Below are 15,962 nucleotides of genomic sequence, written 5' to 3'. Positions count from 1 at the left end.
TATTTCTTCAGTTGACTCCTTCTCTTAGCCTCAACCAGCATTATTAGCAAACTTACTCATGGGCAGATAAATAGATGAATAAATCTCTCTTAGTTGATATATTCGTCCAAAATCATCCAACCATACTTTATACACTTTATCCAACAATATCATGCTCTGGACACTGGCTTTATATGTGTACAAAGTAATCATAATACTAACGACAGCATAAGCTGTGACAAACATTCAACAGCAGGGATTTTCATCAGCAGAAAAGAAAGCAGCTAAAATATATTAAGTGGTTAAATAGAGCCATTCACATTAGAACAAAACCTCTCTGAGTAATATATGTGCAGGGTTTGCAGAGTCGCAGCAGTAAAGTATAATTCTCATAAATATACTTGGATGGAAACCCAGCTACTGTCTTTTATTTTGTGCCAGCTCTCTGTCTCCCTGTTGCCGTCTCTGCTCTGAAATTACCATCTATCACATTTCCACACTGACCTCTGGAGAAGCTGTCCAGACTGAGGAAAAAAGTGTTGTGCTCCCTTTCTCCACTCTTCATTTCTTGCAAAATTTCCACCGCCTGCAAATGAAACAACGGACAAATGGTTAAGAGGAAAAGAGAGAGGAGGCGGCTAGAAAGAAAAGAGTAAACAGGGTAGAGAGTTAAAGAAACAAAGATTTCATGTTGATGAAAAACAACCTTGTTAGTCATGAGAAGTTGCAGTTATTTGTGTTATACGGCATCAGTCTTTAGTTGGTCTTGGTGAAGAAGTGGAACATGGACTAGAGCAATCTGGTGAAATAATAGACAAGGAAGACAGTCACTTTGTGACCCGTCGAGCCTCAAAGCCAAACCGACACTCACGTACACAAAGAGCCTGTGCCTTTAGAAGCTGAATCAGTCCTTAGCTTCCACATTTTGATTACTAACAGTTACATAAGGAATACTTAGTTTAGAGTAGCTCACTTGATGTACAATACTTAATCAGAGGACAGTGGTATTGGAATTTATTACTCAAACCCAAACAATATGCAGATTGAAGACTCTTCCAGAATATTCTGCTAGTATATGAAGTGCAAAAGAAGACAAATGGCTTTGCACAGACTTCCACGATAAGTTTATTTACTGCTGAATTGTTCTGGAGTGTGTCATCACATTTAGTCCATTTCAGAACTTATTCGCTTGTTAAAATAATTTTATTTCCAGGTGTTTGTGGCATTTTTTTTTCACATCTTAAGGCCTTTGTTCAAGAGTATATACGATCTTGAAAAGACATTCTTAGTGTTTTTACAAACTTAGTGGGGCATGTTAACACAGTGTAGCTCTTAGCAGAGCATGACAGTCACATGTGTGACACCCGTTAGCCTTTGCATGAGCAGAGGAAAACAAAGAAACAAAGACATGATGTGTGTAAACTACTCCAATTCTTTCCCAAGGGCAAACTTGTGATTGACTCTTACACACACACACACACACACACACACACACACACACACAGCAGGATATCCACTAACCAAACAGACTTCCACTGGATCCTGTTTTAGTTTATCAAGCTGAAACTGGTCTACTTTGAGCCACTATATTGTCTTTCCCTAATTGTATATGCATATAAAGTTGGTCTTTATATATTTATATAAAAGCACAACAAAAAGGGGGTAGTGTCCACTTTAAAGTTTTTCACCAAAACTCCAAAACCACAATGTTAACAGCACTGATTCGTGACAGTGTGATAGGGTTACAAGTCTGAGATGATGGAATAGGCTGTCATCTGGAATAACTTCATTTCCGAGAGTTGAGTGCCAGATAACCCAGAAACTAGAATATCTGTAAACCTACAGAACAATAACACTACTGATCATGTTTTTTCTCAGTATAAATATAACTAAAGTTCAATAATTGTTTGATGCAACAGCACAATATTTTGTCACCTTAAATATATTTATCTGTGTACACTGGACATGTTGGTGATGCCTGCTAATCAAAGACAGACAAAACAACGAAGCAATTTATAGAAAGTTAGAAATTATGCCAAGCCTTTAATCCGTACAAGTAGTGGGTTTGCTGACAGAGCAGCTGAACCCTTTTATGTCAGATTGATCCTTTCCACAACACTCACCTTATAAATCTCTACGTTCCTCCATGGAAGAGGATCACAGCACCATTTTACAATGTGCTACATGCCACACGTAAATGCACAGAAACAGTAAAAACAAGGTCTGGCTCTGATTGGATCATAATGACTAATAAGTATGACGAAATCCCACTGAAGTCCTCTTCTTGTCATCCTGTCACTTTTCATATTCAGGATTTATGTTACATTAATATTTCTCTTTTATCTTTGGCATGAAGTACATTGCTGTCATCAAAAAGCTTGCCGCTTCAGCCACATGAATGGTTTTCATCCAAAATTTGAGCAGTTTAAAGAAGAATACTGGAAAATAAAATGTAAATTGTGCGTGTTTCCATTAAACTCCTTTAAAGAAAACAAATGGACTTCCAGATGGAGAATGGAGCTCCACCCAACATGAAAAATAGTAAACATCTGCCTAAAATGTTTCTGCATTGTTCATGCTTCGTGTCGTCACGTGATGAAAAAAGGAGGTGAGATATTTAAAGTCATCTGTTGTGGCAGTGCACCATTGATTTGTGTTTTTTCTTTTAATTTTAATAGCAATGGAACAAACATTCAGTTTTGATGAATCTGAATTTTAACTTTGGTCTCAAGCTTTTTTTGTTTTACTACTCACAACTACTTTTACCAACATTTCGAGCACACAGCGGTGAAGAACTTTTTTGGGTCCAAAACAATTTCCCCAGTTGCTTTGACAGTTCATTCGACATTTATGTTACAAAAAACAGTTAAAGCTGCTCTTAAATGTCCCGCAAGCCCAAGGTAAAGGTTTGTGTCTAAGATCCCCACACCACAAAACAAATACTGTAAACCAGAGAGAAGAAGAAAATTCTTAGACTGCAACCTCAAGTGTTAGGAATTTTTGTTGATTTTTTTGAGTTCTAATGTTTGCTGCAGTCACCTTCAAGTCAGGATTCGTTTCCTCGGCTGTATCCTAAGGGCTGCACTGTTCGAGCAGAATGTGAACCAGTCCTCCTGCTAGTTGAAACACAAATGATTTCCATCTGTGTTGATGTTGGAGAACAGTGCCACCTCTCCCTTTCTCCTCTCTTCCCTTGCTTTTCCCCTGACACAGACACAGCGGGAGGCACACCATTAGTTACCCATGTAATGCACACTAAAGTTAGTTGTATCATGCATGAGAAACTCACGCCGAGCATCCCGTTCTTCCGTGCTTCAAGCATTCACGTCACAGAAGTGTGCTCACGTGGTCGACGTGCTATACACGGTAACAGGGCTGCATCATCCGTAGATCCGTATGTCTAGAATTCATTTGGAATTCATTTTCTCCTCTTCTCATTTTGATTCAGACATCCCTCCCTCCCAGGTCTTTTTTAAAGATGGATATTCATCTCAGCACAAATGTAGCTAGTACTATAACCATACAGTATTCTGTATGGTTATGTATTACTGGAAGTTGTGAGGAATCTTTGTTTTTTAAACCACCATCTTCTCTGAGTGTTTTTTACTCACTTATAAAACATTGTGTATTGCTGTATGTCTGTGAAGGTTCTCAGTCATCCAGGTCCTCAGAGTCCAAGGAGCATCTGGACTTCTTTAAGTTTCCTTGAAGACGTTTCACCTCTCTTCCGAGAAGCTTCTTCAGTTCTAAGAGCGTGGGTAGGTAGAGAATCAATAGGGGGGTCCAAGACCCTCTAGGGGACACTCCCATAGGGCTTAAATCTGGGACTCTTCACCAATTGCTCTTAGAACTGAAGAAGCTTCTTGGATGAGAGGTGAAACGTCTTCAAGGAAACTTAAAGAAGTCCAGATGCTTTTCTTTCCAAGCTCCTTAGACTATATTGCTGTATATTGCCAAACCAAATTATTCCTAGCCTGAAGGGGAAACACTCACCCAACTAAGTGTGTCACTGTACAGTGTCAAGCTACACGGTGCGTGCGTGGCAACAGTTGGATTGCTATCAAACATATTGAGTTGAACCAGCCCTGTTTTACTTTTGTATGGCCTCAGAAATTATTTGTCTTCAGGAGTTTTTCCACGCAGCATCATTTGGTGCTGATGAATCTGTTTTCATATTTGACTTAATTCCTCTGTGGGGTTTCCCTACTTTGTGGCTTGGTATACCACAGCAAAGCATTTCGTGACATCAGCAGTATTGTGTCATTGACTTGTGACAGGAAATGAAGTTGTTTAACAGATTGTATTGTAAGGTGTCACGCTTTGTCACTGGGATAACCAAACAAGTGGGAAATTGGAGATTGAATAGGTCTTAACTGCAGAAAGCAGTAGGCCTTTGCTTAATGACACATGCACACAACATGGTTAATCTTAAGGGCCAGAACTGTTTCAGTTACTAACACTCTTTGGAAAAAGTCCCCACTGAGTAACTGGAGCATGGATGGAAAACCTATTTCACAACTTTTTCCCCCACTCTAGTGCATTTGAAGGCTTTTTACAATGCCAAGTTTCTTTTTTTTCTTCCTGACACATGATGTGATTGAAGTGACTAAATAAAGCACGGAGGGAAAATTGAGTCTATTTCTGCAGTCTAGTAGAGAACTAACAGAATTTACAATTGAACCAAACAAAAGTTAGGGGTGCTCGGTAGAAAAATAGCTTTTGTGGTTACTAACTGATAGGTATTTGACCAAGATGCCCATTAACCCATGAATTCATACTACAGTGTACTCTATACACTGTCGGACTATTGTTCAGTGACTCTGATCACAGCATGTATACAAATGGGAATGGTTATTGGAGCATGGAAAATGAATAGCCAAATTCCTTTAGTGGCCTAAAGAGATAGTGGATCTGATTGATAATCCCATGTAGTTCCTGCTGCTATAAATTCACAAGAATTGAATTGAATAAGCCTGAAGAGCTTCTAAATTACAATTTTAGGTTTTCTCTCAAAAGGTTACTGGCAGTATGATATCATGCTTGTAGCTATATAGATATAATTGAGTGATCATGTCATAAAATCAGCCAGTCCATTTAAGGGTTAATCTTAAATACCACACATGAATTAATAAACATTCAGAGAACTGCTGCATGCGGTGGAGGTGAAGTTTAAACTTACCTTGTATTCAGTTGGCTGTTAGCAGTAGTGACAGCAGCTTGCAGAACGAGGGTGGTCTTTAATCTAGTGTTTTCTTGAAGGCACCACCTAATGGCCATTAAAGAAACTGCTTGTTCGCAGAAGATGTTGCAACCCTATTTTAAAACTCGACAGTTTAGCAGTTAAGTCCTTGGCTCAGTTATCACAGTAATTGTGATTATTTGTTGGAAATAGTCCTGCATAGCCAGACTTTTAACTGGAATGAAAGAAGTCTGGGAAAAGGTCCTTTTGTCTGAGCCAAACGCTGACAGTCGACTAGCAGTATAGGCTAGAGGGGCTGATCATGATAGCATATCATGGTATTGGTACTGAAATGTCATTCTTTCAGAACAGAAATGCAGATGGACCACATAATATCATGTAATTTGAAAACAATGGGGGACTTATTAGATAGCTTATTGAACAGAAAACACTGGCAAATGTATTTTCCAACTGTAAAATGTTTCACTTTGTTGCAATCAGATTAGTTGAGTTCATACCCAGACAAAGAGCAAATGTGCAGAGCACTTCTATAATATGTCTAAATATTTTCATGAAACTCTGCTTCACTGAGGTGACTTCTTACTTATTTGCAATACAGAACACTATTTAGATATGACAGGCTGGCCCACCTCATCCTGCTTTCCAAAATTGCAGACCACCAGCTCATGCTGGCTTCCACTGGCTCCTCATTGTGAGGTGTGAGAAATGGAGGAAATGCCCAACCCTGTCTGAGTCTCACTCTGGTTATTTTTTCAGGCAAGGTGGCACTTCCTCCAGTAACGGCACTCTGGTGAATGCACCTGTCCTGCAAAACGCACATTTTACTGGCCCAGCTGAGGCAGGAAAAAGTAAAAAAACGATGCGGGGGAAGCAAAGAATGAAGTTTCAAAAATGGGAGTTGTGTGAAAGGTTTTGTTTTGTCAGAGGTAACACTAGCATGGGTGGTTCATGTATAAACAGGGAGCTGGAAATCTTAGATATGTATCACAGAGGCTGGCAGACACTGAGCTTGGTCCTGCAGTCCTGCAGAGAGAGTTTTTAGGTTTCGTCCCATATTACTGTGTCTCTTGTTTGAAATGTTTAGCGGTTTGCTAATCACCTGACTTCCAGATTGAGTTCCCCTCTCAAACAATGAAACTTTCAGTGCTGCTACTGGACAGAAGCCACTCCTCTAGCCACCATAATGTATGCTGTGGTTGGTTTCTCACAAAACTCAAATTGGCTACGGTGCTGCATTAAGGTTTCATAATCTTTCAAAATGTTATAGGTGTGCTTGGTAAGACTGCTTCTGAGCAGGAGTCTCTGGATAAATAAAGCTGGAATAATCATGTATTCAGCTTCAAATAAATCTCTTTTGGTTTTAAATGTCCCCCAAATTATGGTTACCAAAGTCTTTGTATTTCTGTTACCTTTAGGTTTGAAGTGTGTATGTTTTATGAAGTAGACACTGAAACATTGAATACCCATCAGAGTTGGATAAGCTTCTTTTTTCAAAATGTTTTTTTTAAAATTCAGTCAAATCATCACCCCCCCCCCCCCCCCCCAAAACAAAAAAAAGAACAAAAAAACACTGTCTTGGGTAAATGATATACTAAAACACTACCCAGGCCTGTACTTTAGCATTCTCAAGAACCAGATATTTCTAGTGCTTTGGAATATTTTTTGTAATGATGACACAGTGAGAGTTTGGAAGTTCTCCAGGAAGTCAAGTCACTTAGAAAAATCTTTGGAGAAGATTAAAGGAACATTTTACTTCAGTTTTCTGGGTATATTCAATTAATTCTTTCAATTAATGACAAAGCCACGGCTTCTTTAGAATTGTGAAACTGTTCTTTCAAATCTTTTTTGCCATCATGGCCAAACGTTTTGGCAGTGGCTCAAATTTTGTTTTTCATAAACATTTCTCAATCTGTTTCTATGATATACTGATGAACAAACATAAATATTTCTTATGCTTCAGGCCTTTATTAGCCAATAAAACAAAATTCAGTTTCGATAGGGGTGTCACTGTCAAAACCTGTAGCTACTACTGCAGTTTTCCCTTTCCAGATCCTTTCCTAAGGGAGTTGCTTTCGTATGTCCAGTCAGTTTATCCATTCCAGTGTCCTGCTGGCAGCATGGCAGAAACATTATTCAGGTCCAGTCCTCCTACTCAGAGCAAAAATGGATACTTGGCATAAATGTTTAGATGTGAGTTTCAGGTCAGTGCCTGAGCAGCAGACAAACCTCCCACTCAAAGTCTCCAAACCAAGGTCAGGACTTCTTTACCACTATCTAATTACACATTATGACTGTGGAATTCTGGTATTTCGGATCCACATCCATGGACATGAGCTGATGTAGGCCGTGATGGGTCATGAAAACTCCCTTTACAATTTTAATATAATTGCTTTAAGCAAATTGGGAGTTCTTTGCAATATAAAGTATAAGCAACACTATAGAAAGTATAAATATATAAAGTATAAGTATAAAAATAAGTATAGAAATACTGAAAATGATGAAAATAATGAAAATTACTGGTAATAGTGATTGTGCTTTTCACACAATCAGTAACTTTGATGGCAAATTTGTCTTTTCTTTCATTTCACAACTTTGTGTGGAAACCAAACAGATTAAAAAAAAAAAAAAAGAATTCAAACTAACATAAAAATAAATAAAAATACAAAACTATAATAGCTCTGACTATGACAATGTAAGCGACTTGGTAGTGGCAAACAAGAACTGCTGGAGTGGAAATCAGGGCCTTTGTGTTGTCCACTAGGGCTGGGCCATATTATACCGTTCACGGAAATACCGGTATAATGTTAGGCAACGATAGGAAAATGAAATATCGCAATAGAATGGGAGTAAAACGCGCATGCGCGGTGCCTTTGTTTTCATACGCACATGGCCGATTGTTGAGTGAAACAGATGAACCAGAATTGGTTTGTAAAAATGGTGCAACTTCCGTGATGTGGAACTGGTTTGGTGTTTGTCCGTCAGATACACAACAAAGCACATTTTTTTGCAGAACATGCAAGCGGCCGTTGTTATTGTCATATTTGTCGGACTAAGATGCTCTTAAATCTGGGAGTAATCTGGGTCCTAAACTCCGTATTCTTCAGGTCAAACAACACTGCAGCATCACTTAGAGTTAAAAACTGTCTAAATTCTTTCATCTTTAATAAAACGATCAGCATTGCTGCTTTACCAGTTGTAACTATAAAGTTTAACTTCCAGGCATCCATGAAAACAAAAGTTATTACATTTAACGGAGTTAGAAGTTAGCAGGAAGCTAGCGGACGTTAGCTCGCTAGTTTCGCTAGTTACCTAAGCATGATATTGCATGTTCTGACTGAGAGATTTCTGAAAAAAATCAAACGTACAGCTCTGCTATCACTTCCAACATAAATGAAGACAGGAAACTAAACAGCAGTGATGTTTGTAGGGTTACTGAAGTTGGGCTAGCTGGTATATAATGATGTGCTACGTGATCGCTAGCGACACAGCTATGTTAGCATAACATAAACAGTGAAGCTGGAGGACGAACACTAACACTTTTCCACTTATAAAAGTTAACGTGAAGGTTCTTCATGGTTAGAGACAAATGCAATCGCATGGCAGGATGCTGTAAACGGACCAAACTTCAGTCAGGAGAACAACTGAGATAATCCATCCACAATGCGAGGTTAGTCATTAATATACTGCAACAACATGGGAATAGAGCAGCTGCCAGAGAATTCAACATTAATGAATCAATGGTACAGAAGTGGAGGAAGCAAGAAGAATGAGTTTAATAAAGTTTGATTTATCTGACTGCTTTGTTTCGCTTAATGTGCCTTATAATCCCGTGCACCTTATGGTCCGAAAAATGCATACTGCACACTGCAGTTTAATGTTGCAAAGCACCTCTTTTTAACTTCAGTGGATATTATACATGGTTATGCTCAGGATATGTCAGCCCATTTCTACTGGAAATGCCTTTTGGTTAAACTTTCAGCAAGGAATTTGCATTTGCACTGTTAAATTTTTATAAAGCTTTAATGTACATAAAAACCAGCTTCTTGTTTATGTGAAAATAAATGGAAGGTTGTCTTTTTGCACTAGTAATGTTGTGGAGTTGTATTTTGTCTCGCATCAATTATATCGTCGGTTATATCGTTATCGCAAATTTTCAAATATATATCGTGATAAATATTTTTGGCCATATCGCCCTGCTCTATTGTCCACCCACACAAGCAGCATGAGCTGGGTAACTGGTGCATGTATGTGACTCGCGAGCTATTTCTTCCCCAAACTGTGGTCACCTTTATACTAAGAAAAAGGTGAAATAGCATGACACACAGGCATACACGGAAATTAAAACAACACTCCATAAACATCAATTCATTCCTATGATTTGGTGATTAAGGGATACAAATGACTCACGTGCTCATACACAATTTATTCAGACATTGTTTTAGCTTTGTAAATTAAATTATCATCAATTTTGGCTGTTTTCCAAGTCTCCCTACTTTTTGACAAGTTGATTTTTTTTAATAATAAAAAAAAAATATTTTAAAACCTGCAGTCAGCTGAGACTGAAGAAGCTCATCAGATGATGATAAAATAGTAATTAGGTCTATAAAAAACAGCAAAATGCAACACTGCAAATAAGACGAGTCTAGTGCTGCAGAAAAACTGGTGATTAATCACACAGAGAGGGGTAAAATAAACATTTTCTTCCTTATAATTATTTTATTGGTGAGGGCACGCGGTTTACTTCAGAATGCATATTAGCGTTCTGAACCCTTAAACTGAATACATTACTGTATACAACACTATAAACATCCTAATACTGTCTACTAATAAAGGAGATGTGGAAATTCCTTTAGTTTGTTGTCAGATCAGGGGGATGTTAATTTGATTGATTCAACTGTGTTCTAATTGCTGCAATTCCACTGGTGTAAAATAGACGCATCAGCACATTCTCCCTGTACAACGCATCCACTTAACACACTGTTTGCTGCTACAACTACACATGTTTCTTTTCCAAATATTTATTTATAAGTGACTTATGTATGTATGTATGTATATATATGTATATATTGTACTATTCTTAGTTAGCGTATTGTCTGTCTTGTCTTAATGTTGGTTTAAAATGGAGCACTGTAACAAAAAATAATTTCCCCCAGGGATCAATAAAGTATTCTGATTCTGATTCTGATTCTGATTAGAACCAAGTATTAAAACATACAAATTCTGAAACAGCAAATTAAAACATTCTGCTCATTCTTTTGACATTAATCTCTGTCTCTCTTCCACAGCATGTCTTTATCCTGTCTTCCTTCTCTCTCCCCAACCGGTTACAGCAGATGGAGGTTTCTTCCTGTTAAAAGGGATTTTTTTCCTTCCCACTGTCGCCAAAATGCTTCCTCATAGGCGGTCATATGATTGTTGGGTTTTTCCTTGTATGTATTATTGTAGGGTGTATACAATATAAAGCACCTTGAGGCGACTGTTGTTGTGATTTGGCGCTGTATAAATAAATTGAATTGAATTGAATATTGTGATTTATCCAGGTAAATAGTGAAAACTTTAAGCTTTATATAACGCACTATGACATTCATTTTGCTTTGTAGTACACCCCTCTGAGGGATAATGGGAATTAGACACAGTTGGGAAGAAATAAAACACAGATGCAAACGATCAACCAAATCACAGGAAGTAAAACTGAATATACAGAAAAACAACTAACAAAGTAAGATAAGGAAGTAAGCAACAATACCTAAAGAGAGAAACAAAGGCACAAAAATAAACTTTCTATTGGGAAAATAGAGGGAAAAATCTAACTCTAATTTAAAGAGGAACTAGAACTAAGAACTTAAGATTAAACATTTAAATAAACACTAAAAACCAAATGATAAAAATCTAATATTAAAAACATTATGTTAAGTCACAATCACAACAGGCTGTTTTAGAAATCTGTGGAACAAATGATCTGCCACGTTCTCCATGTGAACATGGAGTGTGTGTGTTTTTCATTTGTTTATGGTTAACAGATGGGTTATATACATTGTGACAACAGTCAGCTCATCTTCATTGTGCTCCTGTATTGCAGTGTAGTTAAGCTTCAGGTCATTTGTGTGATACAGCTAAGATGTTGTGCTGTGACTTGTGTAAGTGCACAGGTGTATATTTGTACACGTGTGTGCGTTTGTGTGTTTCATGTGTGCTAATGCTCTTTCTTCACCTCCAAGCTTGGAGTTGTTGCAGTGTCATGGGGTCACATTCTCGCTGGTGTGATACTGCACTCAGGCAAAATGCTTAGCCAAACAATCGACTTCTGTGTGATTATTAATGGTGTTATTGCTGCTCAAGGGTCTTTAAAAGGAAGTTATTGTGATGTGAGATATGGCGCTGCAGTTTCCATATCAAAAGTCTTTCTCCACCAGCACAAACAAGTCAAGTTTCTAAACCATATATTATTCCCTGTTGTTAGACTGTCTGGGCAGAGTGCTTTCATTCTTTTTCTTTCTCTGCCTTTCTTTTCTTTCTGTCTTCTTCTCCAGGGAGACATTTTTTTCCTTTGTTTTTTTAGGGCTGGGCTAGGGTGGAGAACGCTAGTATTGCTGGCGTTTAACAGGGCAGCACATCCATGCCAAAAAGTGAGTTCACCAAACTGCTGTTTCCCCAGAGGAGATGCAATAAGATTTCTGCTAGAGGCCCAGCCAGACACTTGACTTATAGATGAAAAAGGAGACGTGGGGAGGATGAACAACAAGGATTAGGGGGTGAGGATGAGGGTGTGTTTGGGGTGAAGAAAAGGAAACTTGGTTTGCTCAACAAAAATGAATTTCAGATAACACAAACTGGATATTTTTTCATCTGAACATTAACAGGTGGATGGGGAACTGTGGTTTGGCTTGAGAAAGGAAAACCTCATGAATGAAAGTGTCAGGTCCCAGAACTTTGAATAATTTATAATTGATTATTTTGTTTTTAAGTGTTTATATTTCATCTTTTCGACCCAAAATGCCTCATTTCTTCTAATGATTCAAGGATGAAGAGTTGGCTTGGCTCAGTTATTAACATAAGAATTTCGCCAATATTATGTTTTCAGTGTTAGTCAGTGTTGGTCAAGTTACTTGAAAAAAGTAATCAGTAACTAATTACTGATTACTTCCCCAAAAAAGTAATCCCGTTACTTTACTGATTACTTATTTTCAAAAGTAATTAATTACTTAGTTACTTAGTTACTTTTTAAAAACACGATTTACAACCTGAAGAGGTGATAAAGTGATAGATCTTTCAGCCCAATTCTACTTTTTCTACATAACCCATCATACAAAATGTAATCAAATGGAAAAGTCTCTTTTTAAAACTTGTTTTATCAGTTTTAATCTTTTAACTTTATGCATCAAGCAAATATTTAATTATATGCAACATTCTCTGACTGGAAGGAATTTGTTTAATATTTAAACCTATTTTCTGCACATTCCAGCACATAAAATAAAATATTTTTTGTGTTTACACTCACTCCTTCAAATAGATGCAAGTAAAACACAGCAGAAAATAAATAAAGTCAAAGACTCAGCGGTCCTGTTGCTCTATTTTCACCTGTAAAGCAGGACTGCGGTAGGCGGAGGTTTACCCTGGTGCAGGTGTGCCGCGGTCAGTTGAAGAATCCGCGAGTTTCTCTGTGAGTTTCCCATTACGTCGTTGCGCACTCGGTGCTTGCTTGGAAGTTTAGGGGGTTTTTTTCGCTGTAAAAAGAAGTTTTCTTCCCACGCACGATGGACGCTAATGTTTTTGTAACTTTTTATGGAATCAAACTCAAAGTAAGGTCAGTACTTCCACGCTTTAAACGCTGCACGCTCATACTCTCTCCCACAATCGATATGTGATCCATTGTTGATCTGCACACAGCTGTTGTCACTAACGGCGCACTCGCTTACGTCACTGTCATGAGACATTCTCGCAAAAAAATCACGGTTTTAGTAACACAGTAACGCAGCGTTCCTACGGGAAAGTAACGGTAATCTAATTACCGTTTTTGCAATAGTAATCCCTTACTTTACTCGTTACTTGAAAAAAGTAATCAGGGGACACCTCAGGCCCTCCAAGGTTTGGAGGCCTATCTCCACCCACCACCACTTCCCCTGCCGGTGGCGGACTCCCTCAGGTGTCGGTGTGTTGGTGGTTCTTTGTGTCTGGGGGTGGGTATCCGGGTGCACACCGGCTCACTCCTTGGCGGCCGCTTGTCGGGGCCTGGGGCCTGGGGCTCGCTCGGGCCCCTTTGGAGGTGGGGTGCCCCCGGCCTCTCGGCCTAGGGCTCGGTCACTCAGGCGCAGCTGGGGGCCGGCGGAGCTCACGGGCGCGTCACTGCAACTCCCCCTGACTTCTGCTCCGCGGCTGCTGGGCGAGCCCTCATCTGGGACTCTCCTCAGCTCTTACTGGGACAGTGGCGCGGCTGCCCCTCTGTTGGTCTTCCATGGTCTCTTGTGTTCTGGGGGCCTCTGGATGTCTGGAGTTTTGATCTCCTCCATACCCGCTTCACACCCTGGAGGACGGGGCTGTGGCCCCCCCACACTCCCTAGCAGATCATTACATGGAGAAACCTTTGGAATGCAAGCATGCTGATCCACACAGGTATGCACACATGGGTATTCACAGACGCGGACTAAAGCTTTCTTGGCTGCTGCCTCAAAGCACACTGTGCGCTGTCTATCTTGCGTGCTGCACAATATCGTTTATTACTTAGTAAATACTGATATCTATGACTAGCTAGTTTATTGTGATGGTGCTTTGTTTTCTCTATTATTATGTTGCTCTTTGTTGTTTGCTGTCTCCTCTGTTTGTTTTTGTTTGTTTGTTTTTGGTTTTTTTTCTCCATACAGGTGACCCAGGAGTTTTTTTTTTTTCTCTCTCTCTTCCCCCCCCTTCTCACCGTCTCTTCTCCCCTTTGGGTTTTCTTTCTTTCTCTCCCCCTCTCTCTCTCTCATTCATTCCCCCTGTCCTATTTATTAAAAAAAAAAAAAAAAAAAAATGACAAAGGATGAACTGAAGCTCTGCCATCACGTAATGTCGCATACTGCTGTTTCTGATGTCATTTAGAAAAAAAAAAGAAAAAAAAAAAAGAAAAAAAGAAAAAGAAAAAAGTAATCAGATTACAGTAACGCGTTACTGCCCATCTCTGGTGTTAGTGACGTGTTAAACGTTTTACGAGCATTGACACTAGGGCTGCACGATTAATCGTTAGAAAATCGCGATCTCGATTCATACTTATGTGCGATCTCATTTCCAAATGACAACGATTTAAAAAAAAAAAAAAAAGACGACGACGACGATTGTACCACATTTTGATCCAGAACGTACTCTGCATGAAAACAAGCTCTCACTCTTCCTGCTCAACAAATGACAAATAAAAACAAAATTAAGCCTACGTGAAAGTGGCAAAAACTGCAGTCCTTCGAGGTGCCTTTTGAGGCTGGCTTCAGTCAATTTCCAGACTCCGATGTTAAAATGCCTATCTTTGCAGCAGTGAAAAGCAAAAGTACAAAAGTGATGTTGTACTTCCTCCCCTTCATAACAAACCCGAATGGGCTAAAAAGTTATTTTTATAACTACCTGTATCTGTTGGATCCTTTTGGAGCATTTTAGAAGGGATTATTTGACTAATATTTTAGCTTGCTATGGAGATACAGACCATCACACAAGTTTATACTTTGGCTTCAGTGAGTGACTTTTAGCATATATGTGTGTTTGTATGTTTGAGTCACGATTTCTACTGTCTTACCAGAGAAAGGAAAAAAAAATCAGAACAGCCCAGGTTTAAGTCCAAGTCGAGCTCCTTTGCTACAACTCTTCCCCACTCCCTCCCAGCTTTCCTCTCCACTCAACACTAGAGATACTAGAATATAAAAATGACGAGAAGGATACTCAAAACAGAATGGCTTTTTCTTGGCATCTTAATTCACTAATAGACATGTACAACCAAAATTCAATAGTGCTCTTTCATTACAGAAATGCCATAATTATGACCAACGCTGTGATGTTGGACGGTGCACTGTCATGTTGTAGTGACACACACTTTCTGTGCTTTGAGAGCATGAGCCAAGTCCTTTTTATGTCCCAGGTTGCTACAGTAATGGGTGCTTACATCAATGCAGCCCTGACACCTGATTGGGCCGGCTGTAACCTATGGCCCTTAGCACATAGACTTAGACTGCACTTATGATGTTTCTCCCATCTATAACTGGAAAATCGGCAATACCATCAGTAAAGAAAATAAAAAGGGAAATCAAAGAGGTTTTCCATAAGTGTGCAGCCATAGCAGCCGGGCTTGGTCTTTTTTAAAAGTGCTTTCAGGGACGCTTAGAGTGTGGCCTTATAAGGTCTTTACAACTTGACAACATGTCATGCACTTTCAGTTTCTCTGGCTTGTATTCGGTGTAGGCTGCTTATTAAACTGAGGCTCTAGAAGAAACATTAATAAGCTATGCTACACTCAGCTGGGTCATATTAGTGATTTAAAAGAAGGGTTGTGTTTTTAAAGCGTTTTGAAAACATCTATATTACTACTTATGTGACATCACCAACATCAAAATAGAGAACCTCAGAATCCATTAAACACAACAAGGACACACTCATCAAAAAGCTGTTCCACAGAAGTCGTAGCACTCCATGGGGAACTTTCAAAAACTCCCAACTCCACAGCAATGGAAAAAATATATGTACATTGACGTATGCCGGCCACTAAGCTATTTGTTCCAGTGTTAAACCACATTATCAGATTTGATGTTTGTAGCCACAGTGCTGTTTT

At 39.0% G+C, this 15,962-nt stretch overlaps 1 protein-coding gene across 1 annotated transcript in view; it reads left to right on the top strand.

The window, feature by feature from the left end:
• Positions 1-15,962, top strand: part of LOC143416115 (actin filament-associated protein 1-like) — a 39,560-nt gene that overhangs the window by 651 nt on the left and 22,947 nt on the right. The window lies entirely within an intron of this gene.

The sequence above is a fragment of the Maylandia zebra genome, unplaced genomic scaffold, assembly GCF_041146795.1.
Source record: "Maylandia zebra isolate NMK-2024a unplaced genomic scaffold, Mzebra_GT3a scaffold12, whole genome shotgun sequence".
NCBI lineage: Eukaryota > Metazoa > Chordata > Actinopteri > Cichliformes > Cichlidae > Maylandia > Maylandia zebra.
Note: the sequence above shows the minus strand (reverse complement) of the source record. Positions and strands in the feature narration are given on the sequence as shown.